General features: G+C 39.3%; 1 pseudogene; it reads right to left on the bottom strand.

The window, feature by feature from the left end:
- Positions 1-10,709: 10,709 nt before the first annotated feature.
- On the bottom strand, positions 10,710-11,233 carry LOC149249633 (DEAD-box ATP-dependent RNA helicase 21-like; annotated as a pseudogene).
- Positions 11,234-13,197: the final 1,964 nt, after the last annotated feature.

Raw genomic sequence — 13,197 nt, 5'->3', positions numbered from 1 at the left:
CACACTAGGCATAAGACTTTTTCAGATAGAGCCCATTGCAAGGCTCAGTGAGTGGAATTCCATCATAATCCTGAACTGCATATGCACCTTTTAACCGGACCTTAGTAATGACATATGGATCGACCCATAATGGTTGAAGCAATCCTGCCCCCAAGAGATCATTCTTTAGATTGTAAAGTAAAACGAGGTCACCCTCTTGGTAAGATTGAGGCTTGACATTTTTGTCATATTGGGCTTTGACTCGATTATTGTGGCTTCGAGAGCTAGTGTGACATCTTGAGGAGTCTCATCCAACTGATTAAATCATAGAAAGTTCTCTTCTTCTTTAGTAGTTCAAGACGGGAGTTGAACAACTAATTTTAGGGAGGGAATTTGGCATTCGATAGGAAGAACCGCTTCCAGGCCATAAGAAAGTTGAAATGTTGTAAAGCTTGTAGCAGTTTCATAAATCTTAGTCTCCTGGTTGACAATAGAAGGATATATGTTGATCATTTACTTGTAAGGCCAAGGAAAAACATCACAGAATTCCTTATAAGGGAAGGTGAAGCTCGTAATTTACTCAGGATTGTAGTTAGCTCCAATCTGAATGTTTTCCATGATACCTATTTTGATTGAGTTATCAATAAGCATAGGTTTTGAAATATTTCCCAAGTTCCCTTTTGAATCCATAGTTTGGATAGTCATATAAATCGAGGGAACAATCTCAGGTGGTTCAAAAGGTGGGATTTTTACAAATGTTGCAGCCAAATCAAATATAGTAGTGCGATTGTGAGAGGCTTTCCAAGGTCACTCTACTAAATACAAGATCTCTCAAATGACTTTGTTCAAAGGTTGGAATTCACCGAGGATATTATTGGAAGGATTTCTGATGGGAGAGGAGGCGATACAGTTGGTTGTAACCAAAGAAACGAAAGAATCAGAATAAAATTGAATGGATTGATAAGCCAATTCAACTACTGAAAGTGGCATTTGTTCTCCATAAGAGTCAACGTATGAAGGGGCCGAGAGGATCTAGAGATCAGTTGGGTCATGAGAAAAAGTTGATACCATAGAAATAGGTTGTGGAACCTTGAGCGGTGGAAGAGGAAAGCAACCCAATAGGGAGGACCCCTTCAAAAGACCAATACCAACACTGATGTAAGAGTCAGGTATGCCACCCACTAAGGGCAGGATGTTGCTAGGAAATAAGGAGTAATATCAGGTACAGAATGAAAACTAGTCCACTATGACTATTTTCCCATCCAATGGAAAGAGGATGAGTCAGAAGACAAAAGAAACAATGGAAATCATGGCATAATTCCAACTGTAGCCCAAAAGCGTATTATAGTCAAGATGAAGATCTATGACTTCATTGTCCACTGATGTCGTTTTCCCACTCAAAGTGATGGGGTAGCTTTCAAGGTATCCCCTTGGGATCAACGTGTGGCCATTGAATTCTTTAAGGGAATTTGACGATGGGGTGAGGGTTGGAGAACCCAGAGTGAGCCAACATGAATTAAACATGATGCAAGGAAAAGCACCTTTGTCAATGATCATTCTATGGATAGCTTTGCCTTTCGAAATAATCTACAACTAAAAGATAAGCTCATGGGAAAATCGAGGCTTACTTTTCTCCATGTCAAAAATTAATAGAATGGAATCCTGAGGATCAATTCCACAAATGGCTAAAAGAAAATATTTCTGTTGTGCTAGATAGGTTTGCAATACTTCGAGTGTCGATATGGTTGATGATGCTTGTGCCAAATCTTCTAAAATACTATAGTTATGGGTAGTGTGTGCAGAGGTATTTTTTGTCATGTGACGAAGTTCCCTTTAGGGGGTAGATCACAAGATCAACAACAGGCCTTTTGATATGAAGATTGTTAGGCAGCGATGGATTTGAAATCAAGGCACCCTTCATAGTGTTAGTGACAACAATGCCATAAGTTTTGGCTCACATTTGTAGATCAATCGTTTCAAAGGTGTAAACGGTTAATGATCCTTCACTACATGAATGATGGTTTGAACTGTCATTACCCCTTGCGGGGGTCGCCGTGGGTTTTAAATAAGATTTTGTTGTTGTTAAACATGGAAAGGGTTGTTTAGGACCACTAGGGTTTGACTAGTGTCCTTTTGAGCAAGAACATCCGTACATTCTTGAAGAAGAAGACATTTGCGTTTGATATGGTCCTCCACAAATATTATGCAAGGGAACATGACAATTTTTTTCCTTCCCACTGTCAGATTTGGCGAAAACTTTATGTTTGTGGTTATGTTGTGTAGCAGGATTCTCTTTAGAATGAGATGTAATTTTCTTGTTCTTTCTATAGGTTTTTTGTGTAGACTGCATAGAGTTTAATGTAGCAGTTGGAGGAGTAGCCAATTGGGTAGAAGTAGAGGTATCAACAGACAACTGGGAAATGTTCCCACTAAGTTATTCTATATCATCCCTAGAGGTAACGCTGACGAGACCCTCAGCGTGCACACCAGTTTGCTGAGTAGTGGGAGCATTGGAAGTTCGAGAGGCATGGGGAATTACATCATATAGCATGCCAAACTGAGAATAAATCAGATCTAAATGTTGGGCACAACGAATGGATTGGCCTTTTGTGACCACACCACCTAAGGTAATGTCCTTGGCAAGTTGAGGAAGAATATATTTTCAGAACCAATATGCTAACAATTAATCTGTAATGGGAGATTTGGCAAGACTCCACCTACATCTCGATTCATGGATGTGATCAGAGATGTGGGTGGGGGTGTCTTGTCATAAGGTAGTAAGGACTTCCTTTTTTCTTTGGTAGTAGATAGGAAGCTAAAAGTGCTTTAAAAATTCCATTGCTAGGGCACCAAAAGTATTGACTGACACACATGGTAACTTAATGTACCACTTGGCAGCATTTCCAGTAAGGGTGTGGAGGAAGAGTCTGAGTTGGATACTGCATCCAACATGGAGTTTGATATACACCATAGATGGTTGATGGTGACATTTGTACCCATATCATCCACTCATTTCCCTTCAAACCTACAGATGTTGGTAGGTATCTTGTGTGAGATTGGGGGCCAATGAAAGTTATGATAGATGGGGTCATCAATCAATTTATATAGATTAGGGATATAGTGTGTTTCCTAAAAAGGTAAAGAGTTAGGTGACCTCAAGTCTGACCAGGGTGATGAAGAATGACTTGAAGGACCCTGGGGTCCTCCCATCATGTTGTTTCCAACATGATACATATGATTAATTGGATAATAGCCTCCTTTCTATGGTCGAATAGTCATATATAGTGGTAGTCCATAACGGATATTAGGATGGGGGGAAAGACTTATTTCCCCAAGGATAAAAGGTCCTCCCTTGACTCAATTGAGGTTGAGGGGAGGGTGCCCAAATAGACAAAGCAAGACTGGGTTAAAGGATTCTACTATACATATAGTTTGTTGTAGGCACATGACTGACACTAGAATAGTGTCCAATGGGAGGAGGTAAGTCAATCAATGATGATCTAGGTTATCCTATAGGTGGAGGGGGGATAGTGATGCCCTCGACTAATAGGTGCATGTTGGGAACATTGTTGGGTTGTGTTATATTCTTTCGACGACTACCTACCCTAGTTAGGGTTAGAGAGGGGGAGGAGTCCCCCCTTCGTTGCACCAATTGTGGGGGCGATAGCCCCCCCTATCCAGGGGGTTTTAGGGGGGTGGGTAGCTCCCTTCTACGGGGTCCAGGGCAGCACCCCCCAGGAATTGTTTTGGACCCTATATTAGGTGGGCGAACCCACCTATGGTTTTGGGTGTGATGGTTTTCAGTCCATGGTATTGGATGCTTCAGCATGTATATATATGTATTGTAGCATATGAAAGGAACATAATGAAAAATCAAGCTGGTAGTCCCGGTTTTGGCATCCAGGGGAAAATCTATGTGTATATGTGTTATGCTCTCACATCATTTATTTTTTGTGCTTTACAATTCGTATACAATTAATTTTTTTATCAAGTTAAAACCTACATTTGGTATTAAAGTTGTTTTGGCTTCAAGGGGAAGCCTTTGTTGCTGAGGGGTTTTTCTAGAGACTGTGGTAGACCCTATTCAGTGGGAGATCTGCGGGATCGATTTTAGTGGGGAAAGAAGATGGCGAGTAGTGGAAATATAGAGATCAAGAAATTTAATGGTTAGAGTTTTGAGTTATGGAAACTCAATATGGAGGATCTGTTGGTGGACATATATCAGTGGATCACAGTAGATCTAGGTACTAAACCAATGATAGTGTCTAATGAAGAATGGAAGAAGTTGGATTGGAAGGCAAAGAGCATAATATGATTGTGTGTCTCAGATTTAGTATTGTTGAATGTAGCAAGGGAAGCTATGAATAAGGATTTATGGTTCAAGTTAGGGACTTTGTACCAATCTAAGTCTCTAGTGAATAAATTGTTCCTACAGAAAAAGTTGTATAACATGAGGATGAAAGATGGAGACTCAGTGAAAGAGCATATGAATGCTTTTAATACTGTGGTAATTCATTTATTATCTGTTGATATTAAAATTTCAAATGAAGATAAGTGCATTAGTTTGTTGTGTTCACTACCAGATTCATGGTATTGTCTAGTTATTGCGATAGGTAGCAATGCAACTACCTTGCAATTTGATGAGATAGTCTCATCGTTGTAGATGGAGGAGATGAGATGGAAAAATATGGAGATCTAGAATGGTGATGCCTTGTCTGTACGAGGACGGTCCCAGAACAAAAACAAAAATAAGTCATCAAGTGGGAGATCTAAATCTAGAGGGAGATATAAATCTCCAGGAAAACCTATAAAGGTGGTGTGTTGGAAATGCGAAAAGGAAGGGCACTACAAGAGGGACTGCAAATCTAAAGCTCATGAGAAAGGAAAGGGATCTGATGATGCTCCTTCTACAGAGGTGAAAACCACCTCAGTTGAAGGTGGGGATGTATACTTGGCTTCTTCAAGCACACATGTAGATCATGAGGCATGGTTGATTGACTCAAGTGCATCCTTTCACTTAATTCCCCATAGACATTGGTTCTGCGAGTATGAGAAATATGATGGTGGTGGTGTCTTCTTGGGGGATGAAATTAAGGCTAGAATCATTGGTCGTGGAAAATTTAAGTTGAAGTTGCAAGGTGGAAGGATTAGAACATTTCCGAGTGTTCTGCATATTCCCGCATTAGCTATAAATCTTATTTCTATAAGAAATCTGGATGATGTAGGTGTAAAAATAATGTTCGAGAAAAATACATGAAAGATGGTTTGGGGAGAAATGGTATTGATGCGGGGAGTTTGGATTGGAACTCTGTACAAGCTGCAAGGTAACACTATTATTTATGGGTGCAACAATTTTATGGTTCCTGAAAGTAGAGTAGAAAATCTAGTGGTCTCTGGAGAAAATACCATGCTATGGCATCAAAGGATTGGACATATTGGAGAGAAGGGTCTTCAAATACTTCATGGTAAAGGTGTGGTAGAAGGTATGACTAATAGCTCTTTGGATTTCGATTTCTATGAAAATTGTGTATATGGGAAGCAGAATCGGGTGAGTTTCCCCTCTAGTGGTAAGAGGGCAAAACAGATATTAGAGCATGTGCACAGTGATGTGTTTGGACCTGTGAAGGTTCCATCACTTGGTAAGTTTGTGTACTATGCATCATTTATAGATGACTTCTCAAGGAATACATGGATATATTTCCTCAAGAAGAAGTACAAAGTCTTTGAAAGGTTTAAAGAACTTAAGGCTCTGGTGGAAAACCAGACAAAGAAGAAGATAAAGGTGTTGAGGATAGATAATGGTGGAGAGTTTTTCAACAAGGAATTTGAAGAATTTTGTAAGAAGTGTGGTATAGCATTACAGAAGAATACTCCATACACACCTGAGAAAAATGTAGTTGCAGAAAGAATGAACAAGACGTTGATGGAAAGGGCAAGAAGCATGCTCAGTGGTGTCAGGTTAGGATAGTAATTCTGGGTAAAGGTGGTTGAGATAGCATGTTACTTGGTCAACATATCACCTTCATCACTGTTAGAGGATAAGACTCCACAAGAGGTATGGACTGGTAAGAAACCCTCTCTTTTAGATCTAAGGGTATTTGGATGTGATGCATATGTACATGTTCCAAAGGAGAAAATAACAAAGTTGGATAGTAAATCTGAAAAGTGCATCTTTATTGGGTATAACGATGGTTTAAAGGGTTATAAGTTTTGGAACCCACTAACAAGGAAGGTTGCATAAAACTGAGATGTGGTGTTCAAAGATGTGAAAAATGTTATTAAACATGAAGTTCCATCAAAGTAACCTGAGAAGATAGAGTTTGAGCTAAAGGAGGAAGAATCAGACTCTACAATAGAAGAGGAATCAGAAGATGAAGGGCCACAAAATCTAGTTGTGAGAAGATCAATTTGAGAAAGAAGGCAGCCAGAAAGGTATAGTCCATCTGCTTTCTGTTCAAATGTTGAATTATCTATTACTAATGATGATCCCAGAACTATAAAGGAACCAGTAGAGTAAGAGGATGGAAAACTATGGAAAGAGGCAATGGTTGATGAAATGGAATCCTTGCACAAAAATGAGGTTTGGGATCTGGTGGAGTTGCCGACTGGAAGGAAACCCATTAGTAGTAAATGGGTGTTCAAGAAGAAGAAAAATGCAGAAGGAAAGGTGGAGAAATAAAAAGCTCGGTTGGTAGCAAAAGGTTATTCCCAGGTGCCGGGAATTGATTTTGATGATATTTTTTCTCCTCTTGCCAAGGTATCTTATATTAGATTACTTTTATCTATTGTTGCTGCTTTTGATTTTGAGGTAGAACAGATGGATGTGAAGACAACATTTCTTCATAGGGATCTGGAAGAGGAAATCTATATGAAGCAAACTGAAGGCTTTGCAGTGAAGGGTAAGAAAGAACTGGTATGTAAGTTAAAGAAGTCTCTATATGGGCTAAAATAATCACCAAGGATGTGTTATCAGAAATTTGATACATTTATACAGGGACTTGGCTTCACCAGAAGCAAAGATCACTTTGTGTATTTTAAATTAATTGGTGATCGTGTTATTTATCTGGTCTTGTATGTGGATGACATGTTTCTGGTTGGAAATGACAAAGAAATTATCTAGGATTTGAAGACCCAATTTTCCTCCAAATTCGACATGAAAGATATTGGTGCTACAAATTATATTTTGGGCATGGAATTTGAAAGAGATTGGGCAAAGAGGAATCTTTGGTTAAACCAGAAGAAGTAGGTCGAGACAATATTGCAGAGGTTTAATATGCAGGATAATAACCGGTGAAGATTCCTATTCCTGTAGGTGAAAATTTATCTGCTGAACAATGTCCCAAGACACAAGAAGAGGAAGAGGACATGTCCCGTGTTCCACATGCAAGTGTAGTCAGTAGCTTGATGTATGTGTGAGAAGGTTTATGTCAAAACCAGGGAAGAAGCATTGGATAACAGTGAAGTGGGTTTTCAGGTATTTGCATGGCACTAGTGATTATGGTTTGTGCTATCAAGGAAGACTAGGATTGGAAAGAGTTTTAGATATTTGTGGCTTTCTTGATGTAGACTGTGCTGAAGATATGGATCAGAGAAGATCTACAAGTGGGTATGTGTTTAACTTATTTGGAGGGGTAGTTAGTTGGATGAGTAAGAAACAATATGTAGTGGCATTATTAACTACATAGGAAGAATACATGGCAGCCACTCATGCAAGCAAGGAAGCAGTTTGGTTGCAGAGATTATGTTCAAGTATGGGGTTAGTACAAGGAGCTATAAGGATAGACTGTGACAACCAAAGTGAAATTTTCTTGTCAAAGTGTTATCACAAAATCAGTACTAAGGGCTGCTACCTAGCAAGATCTCATGTAACTACTTCAACCAGGCTTTAGACTAAGGCTTAGCCTCCTTAGTCAGAGAGGGCTCTCTCACTGATTTTTGATAGGAAATATTAACAAGAAAAGATGGCTAACTCTTTAAAAAATACATGAAAAATAAGCTGGTTGGACAAATATCAAATTAGTCTTCATTGGGCTTATGGAGTCTCACACATTCAGTAAACAAAAGCACTGTCTTTTCATGGAAGTCAAGGATCTTTACATCAGATGTTCAAACATACTTTACATAAACCACAGCTTGCCAAGCATACAGGAAGTCAGAGCATTAAACATGAATTTTGAGTGATTATGCTGTAACAAGACTGTAAAAGAACATTAAGATAATAAACCACCATTATATTTGAACAATATGATCTATTGAGAATCTTGAGAAGAAACAACAGCTGTTTTTCTATTACTGTAATAAGTCTTTTACATCAGCCAAAATAAAACTCTGTTTTTCATAAATCTCCAACCTTTTGTTTATTTCTCTTTCAGCTATTTATAAAGTTCTCCTACTTGACTCCGATTCCTCTGAGGGGAATTCGAAGTCCTTTCCTAATGACACCTATTCACTTTTAAACTAACTAATAAAAGCCACTTTCCTACTAATTGACAGCTCTGGACTCCTAAAACAATTAAAACTCTAATTCTACATCATGCTGGAAAAAGCGTTTATTACAACCAAGCTTCACTCTCTGCCAAATGGATTACTATAGCGGTAGCTTTGATGGCCTTAATTACAATGAACTTCATTCTTTGACATCTGCTTACTTTTTGGCGGTGGCTGTGATGAAACTTTAATGCTCCATGTTTGTCTTTAATGACATATCTTTCTGTTACCCTTAAACATAGGCCCCTGTTTGTCGGTCTTTGATTTGCCTCAACATATTCGAATCCTAAGGAGTATGCTTTTATCCTTTAATAAAAAGAGCGGGCTGCCACGTCCTTAATGTGTTGTAGGCTGTAATGATGGACAGGTGTTTCTCTTCCTCAACTCCCGCTCACAGTATCACAATAGCTGCTCTGCATTTAAAATCATCACCTACAGCAGTTTCGTAGCGCGCTACGAAACTACTGTGTGATTTAAAAAAACACAGTCTTCTTCCCTGCCTTTAAAAATTCACTATGCCTAATTGATGCTTTGGACAAGGTTATGAGGACAACCTGTAAATGAGCATGGTTAATAGCCTCAAACTTTCTGCACAGCGTTTAACACATTTACAGTTAGTGCAAGGGCAGCTGGTGAAGTTTTTTGCTTGATTTGCTCTGTCATGATGATGGTACTGCTTAAAACATTTCACCTGCTACCCTACCTTTAGGGTTCATCTATTCTTCCTTTAGTGCAGTCTCACAGTTTGAACTTTTCCATCTTTACACTTTCAGCAAGAGTGCTCCATATATAAAAAATGTTGTGTGATTGGCTCCAACATGTCCATTCCATGTTCTGTTCTGTCCCTTTTATGTGGTCTACCACGCATGCCAGATGTACCAGGTAAGGTATTGGATGTTGCAGTTAGCACATGTTGTGGATGCTCATTCAGATAAAACCCAGGAAATGCATGCCTATTCATTCCCTCTCCTAGAACTTTCTGACTGATGTTCCCGTTCATGCTTAGGCCTAAAATCTTGTTTCAAATTCTCCAAGAAGTTTTGCAGCTTATTGTGCATCATCTCAGAACACTCAAAGAATTCGTCAATGCTTTCTAAAACTGTAATCAAGTGATTTGCATTCGCATTTCTTTCAGAAGTAATAGGAGTAAAGACAGATCCCTAAGAACCGAACAAGTGAACATAATTCTCCCGCACGATTTTGAAGAGGAGTGCCACTGAGAGCCCACCAGGCTCCTTCTTAACTAGATGTTTTCCTTGAGAAGATGTAGACTGCTTTGCAGATATCCTTCTGCTTCGAACTCTCCTATCCTTCAAAACGCTGTCTCGTTCAGCAAAATTTTCATCTTCCACACAAAGCAAGTCCTCTAGCTCTGCCATGGTATAACGATACGGAAGACACTGCTGATCTGGATTGCATTCACAAAGCCATTCTGCATGTTGTAGACAGACAAAAGCACCTGGTCGACAGCTGCACACAACAGCAGAAAGATGTAGAAAATATCGACATATAATACATTCTGGATCCTCTTCAGTGCCGCCAACATGCTCAGGATACTTTAGAGAAGTCATTCGAGAGGCTCTCACAACACCCTTTCTCCAAAGTTGTTCTCTATGGATGCGCTCAGTATTGATTACACGAACTTTCTTCAAAAAGGGCAGTGCCTCTTTACTACAACCACTCTTTGCCACAACATATAACAACTCATCATGCGACAAAACTGCAGACTTGTGACACAAACGGTACAATTCCACCGCAAATCCACCATGTGGTAACCAATCTACAGGATCAAAATTCACAGCTTCTGAGCAACACGACGACAGCAGCCATTGTATGCTACTCTCTTATCTGTAAAATATTCCTCGAGATCAACAATTTGCCAGAAAGACGGATCCTGGAAAGCCCTAAACCAATTCTTGCATACTAGAGAAGCGCCATTCTATCTCTCCTCCAAATCCAACCTTGAAAATATATTAATGAGAGCGTCGATTGGAATATCCTCTGCCAAATTCCCACCAATGTGGCAATACTGATATCCTCGGAACACACAATAATCCTCCTAAATAGTCAACAATTTTGTCATCTATGGAAGAAAAAAGAACTCTGGAAACACAGTTTATCAGTTTTGGAAACATTTTGTCCACATTGGTGATCAATTTCATGGCTATATTCAAAAGGCGCTTACGCTCTCCTCCAGCATTCACAACTGACCAATTCATAGTTGCTTTGTTTCGCAACACCTGTTACGTTAAGGTCTGCCGTTGTCGCTGCCCTAGTCTTGCCAGCACGTCCAATGAAGGCATGCCATGCTTTATCACATTGGCAACATCTGGAATCTCTAAACCATGACCAGCAACACCTGTTACTACAAGAACATTGTAGTATTTATTCCGAAATCCTTCCAAATTTAACTCACGTTGTTCCTGGGTCTTCTTTGTGTTGATAAAACAACTGCTGTTTTAACTCTCAAGTCATATAACAATCTCACTAGTCTTGACATCTTTTCACCGCCCTTCAACATCATCACATGTCGAGTTAAAAGTTCAGCTACTTTGCCAGCAGTACCTATGGTACCCTTAACAGAATTTCTAAGATACTTGTGAACTAACCATTCCACAACAGGTGGCATTGTTGCACTGAACATATACGTTGTTCTATATATCCACTTTCCGTCCAGCTCCTCATTCTCATTCTCAAGCTTCAAGTTTCTTGAAGGCATAGCATCTAGAACTCCAACAACTTGTGGCTCAAAACCGATGTCAGTCATGCAATCTATAAAAGGACTACCACCAGAGGATGAAACAAGAGTCTGATGAAACAGGTGTCGTGATCTCCTCAGTATGAAGTGACAATAATTTTTTAAATAGCTGTACAAACCAGAAATAAAAGCAACAATCCCAACCTCGTTTCCTATAGCATTTCCAACAATTCACCTTAAATATCTGTCATTTCCCAATTTCGTAGCGCAACCAGTGAAAGGTCAGTGTTTTCGCTACGAAATCACTAAAACAGATGGCGCTGCGAAAACACCCTGTCTTTAAGCTAGGCTAAAAAATTTTGGCAACATAATTTTCAGTGATAACAGTGGCTCCACTTGGGATAGTGTGCCCTTGTGGTACACTAAGAACTCGCAGGTCCAGTGCCTTATCCATTTATAACAAACAGAAATTTGCTTGACAAGCATGACTGTAGGAGAATGAAGGCTACATCTATTGAAAAATGCTCAGTTGACCTTGAGCTTATTTGCATTTACCTATACCTACCTACCCTATCAGCTGCAAGCTCCACTTGTAGCTCAAGCAACATGAAATTTCCAATGTAGCCAATCATTTATCTTATCTGACATTTGAGTCCTTTGACCGCATCGGAGTTCAGAGCTAATATGATAGTCTGATGACCGCTGCCACTGAATTTGTCTCTGACTGCATCGGATTTCAGAGCCAATGTGATAGTGTGATGACCACTGCCACTGAAATTGCCTCTGATCTTCTTTGAAAAACTGAAATACTAGAGAGTAAAACTCTTCCATGTAATCAGCTACAAGATCCCAGAATACATGATCAGCTTGTTTTTCCTTGTAACTTTCCAGCTGTGCAAACTGATCTTCAACCACAGTGTTCAATTCCTCAATCGTGAAAGAGAAAGGAAACAATACTCTCTCCTTATGTTCTGCCATAGAAAGCTGCTGAAAATAATGATCATGATCATGAAAATTATATGCCTGAATTTGAGCTTCTAAACCTTCAATGTGTTTCTCAATGTCTTTGGCAAATTCATCAAAAAATTTCATCTTATCCTCTGCCTTGCAGTCAAAGGATTTTAGATAAGAGGACAAGGACAAAGAAAAATATTCATTTGTTTCTTCTTTGCTATAATCATTATTCCATTTCTTAAAATCTTCAACCGAGGGAGAGTCTGCCACCAACTCTGACCTATCTATCCATTCCTCCAAAAACATGAACCAAAGGTCTTGAAATGACTTAATGGATTTGGCAGGAAAGCATTCAACCCACTGTTTGCACTTCCCTTGAAGTGAATCATAGAATAACCTTATACAAACATCCTCATGTTTAACTCTAAGAAGCTCTAAAAATTCACAAAAATCTGATATATGCTTCAAGGTTAAACTCAAATTTTCTCCGTTGAATTTGGGACCATTCCTTAGAAAATATGCATCCTTGGGAAAATGATTTGGGAAACCATGAATTCCTGAGAAATCTATGCATGCATACCTTGAACTAAGAATGGCAGCTTCTGGGTCCTTCATAACTCCAGTGGAATCACCATGAATGTATGAACTTTGAATTCTTCAACAATGGAGTCGCCAAGGTAGGTTTGCAGCCTCGAAAACCACTTTGAACTCCTGCTACCTTCAGAAATTCAATCTTAAAATTACGGGAGAGAGTAAGCTTCAGGCTCCCGGCAGACGCACCAAAATGTTATCACAAAATCAGTACTAAGGGCTGCTACCTAGCAAGATCTCATGTAACTATTTCAACCAGGCTTTAGACTAAGGCTTCGCCTCCTTAGTCAGAGAGGGCTCTCTCACTGATTTTTGATAGGAAATATTAACAAGAAAAGATGGCTAACTCTTTAACAAACACATGAAAAATAAGCTGGTTGGACAAATATCAAATTAGTCTTCATTGGGCTTATGGAGTCTCACACATTCAGTAAACAAAAGCACTGTCTTTTCATGGAAGTCAAGGCTCTTTACATCAGATGTTCAAA

The sequence above is a fragment of the Pinus tabuliformis genome, chromosome 7 (genome assembly GCF_031772625.1).
Source record: "Pinus tabuliformis cultivar Carrire ecotype Pingquan chromosome 7, CPIR1, whole genome shotgun sequence".
NCBI classification, from domain to species: domain Eukaryota; kingdom Viridiplantae; phylum Streptophyta; class Pinopsida; order Pinales; family Pinaceae; genus Pinus; species Pinus tabuliformis.
The sequence above is the reverse complement of the archived record's forward strand: the minus strand, read 5'-3'. Positions and strand labels throughout refer to the sequence as shown.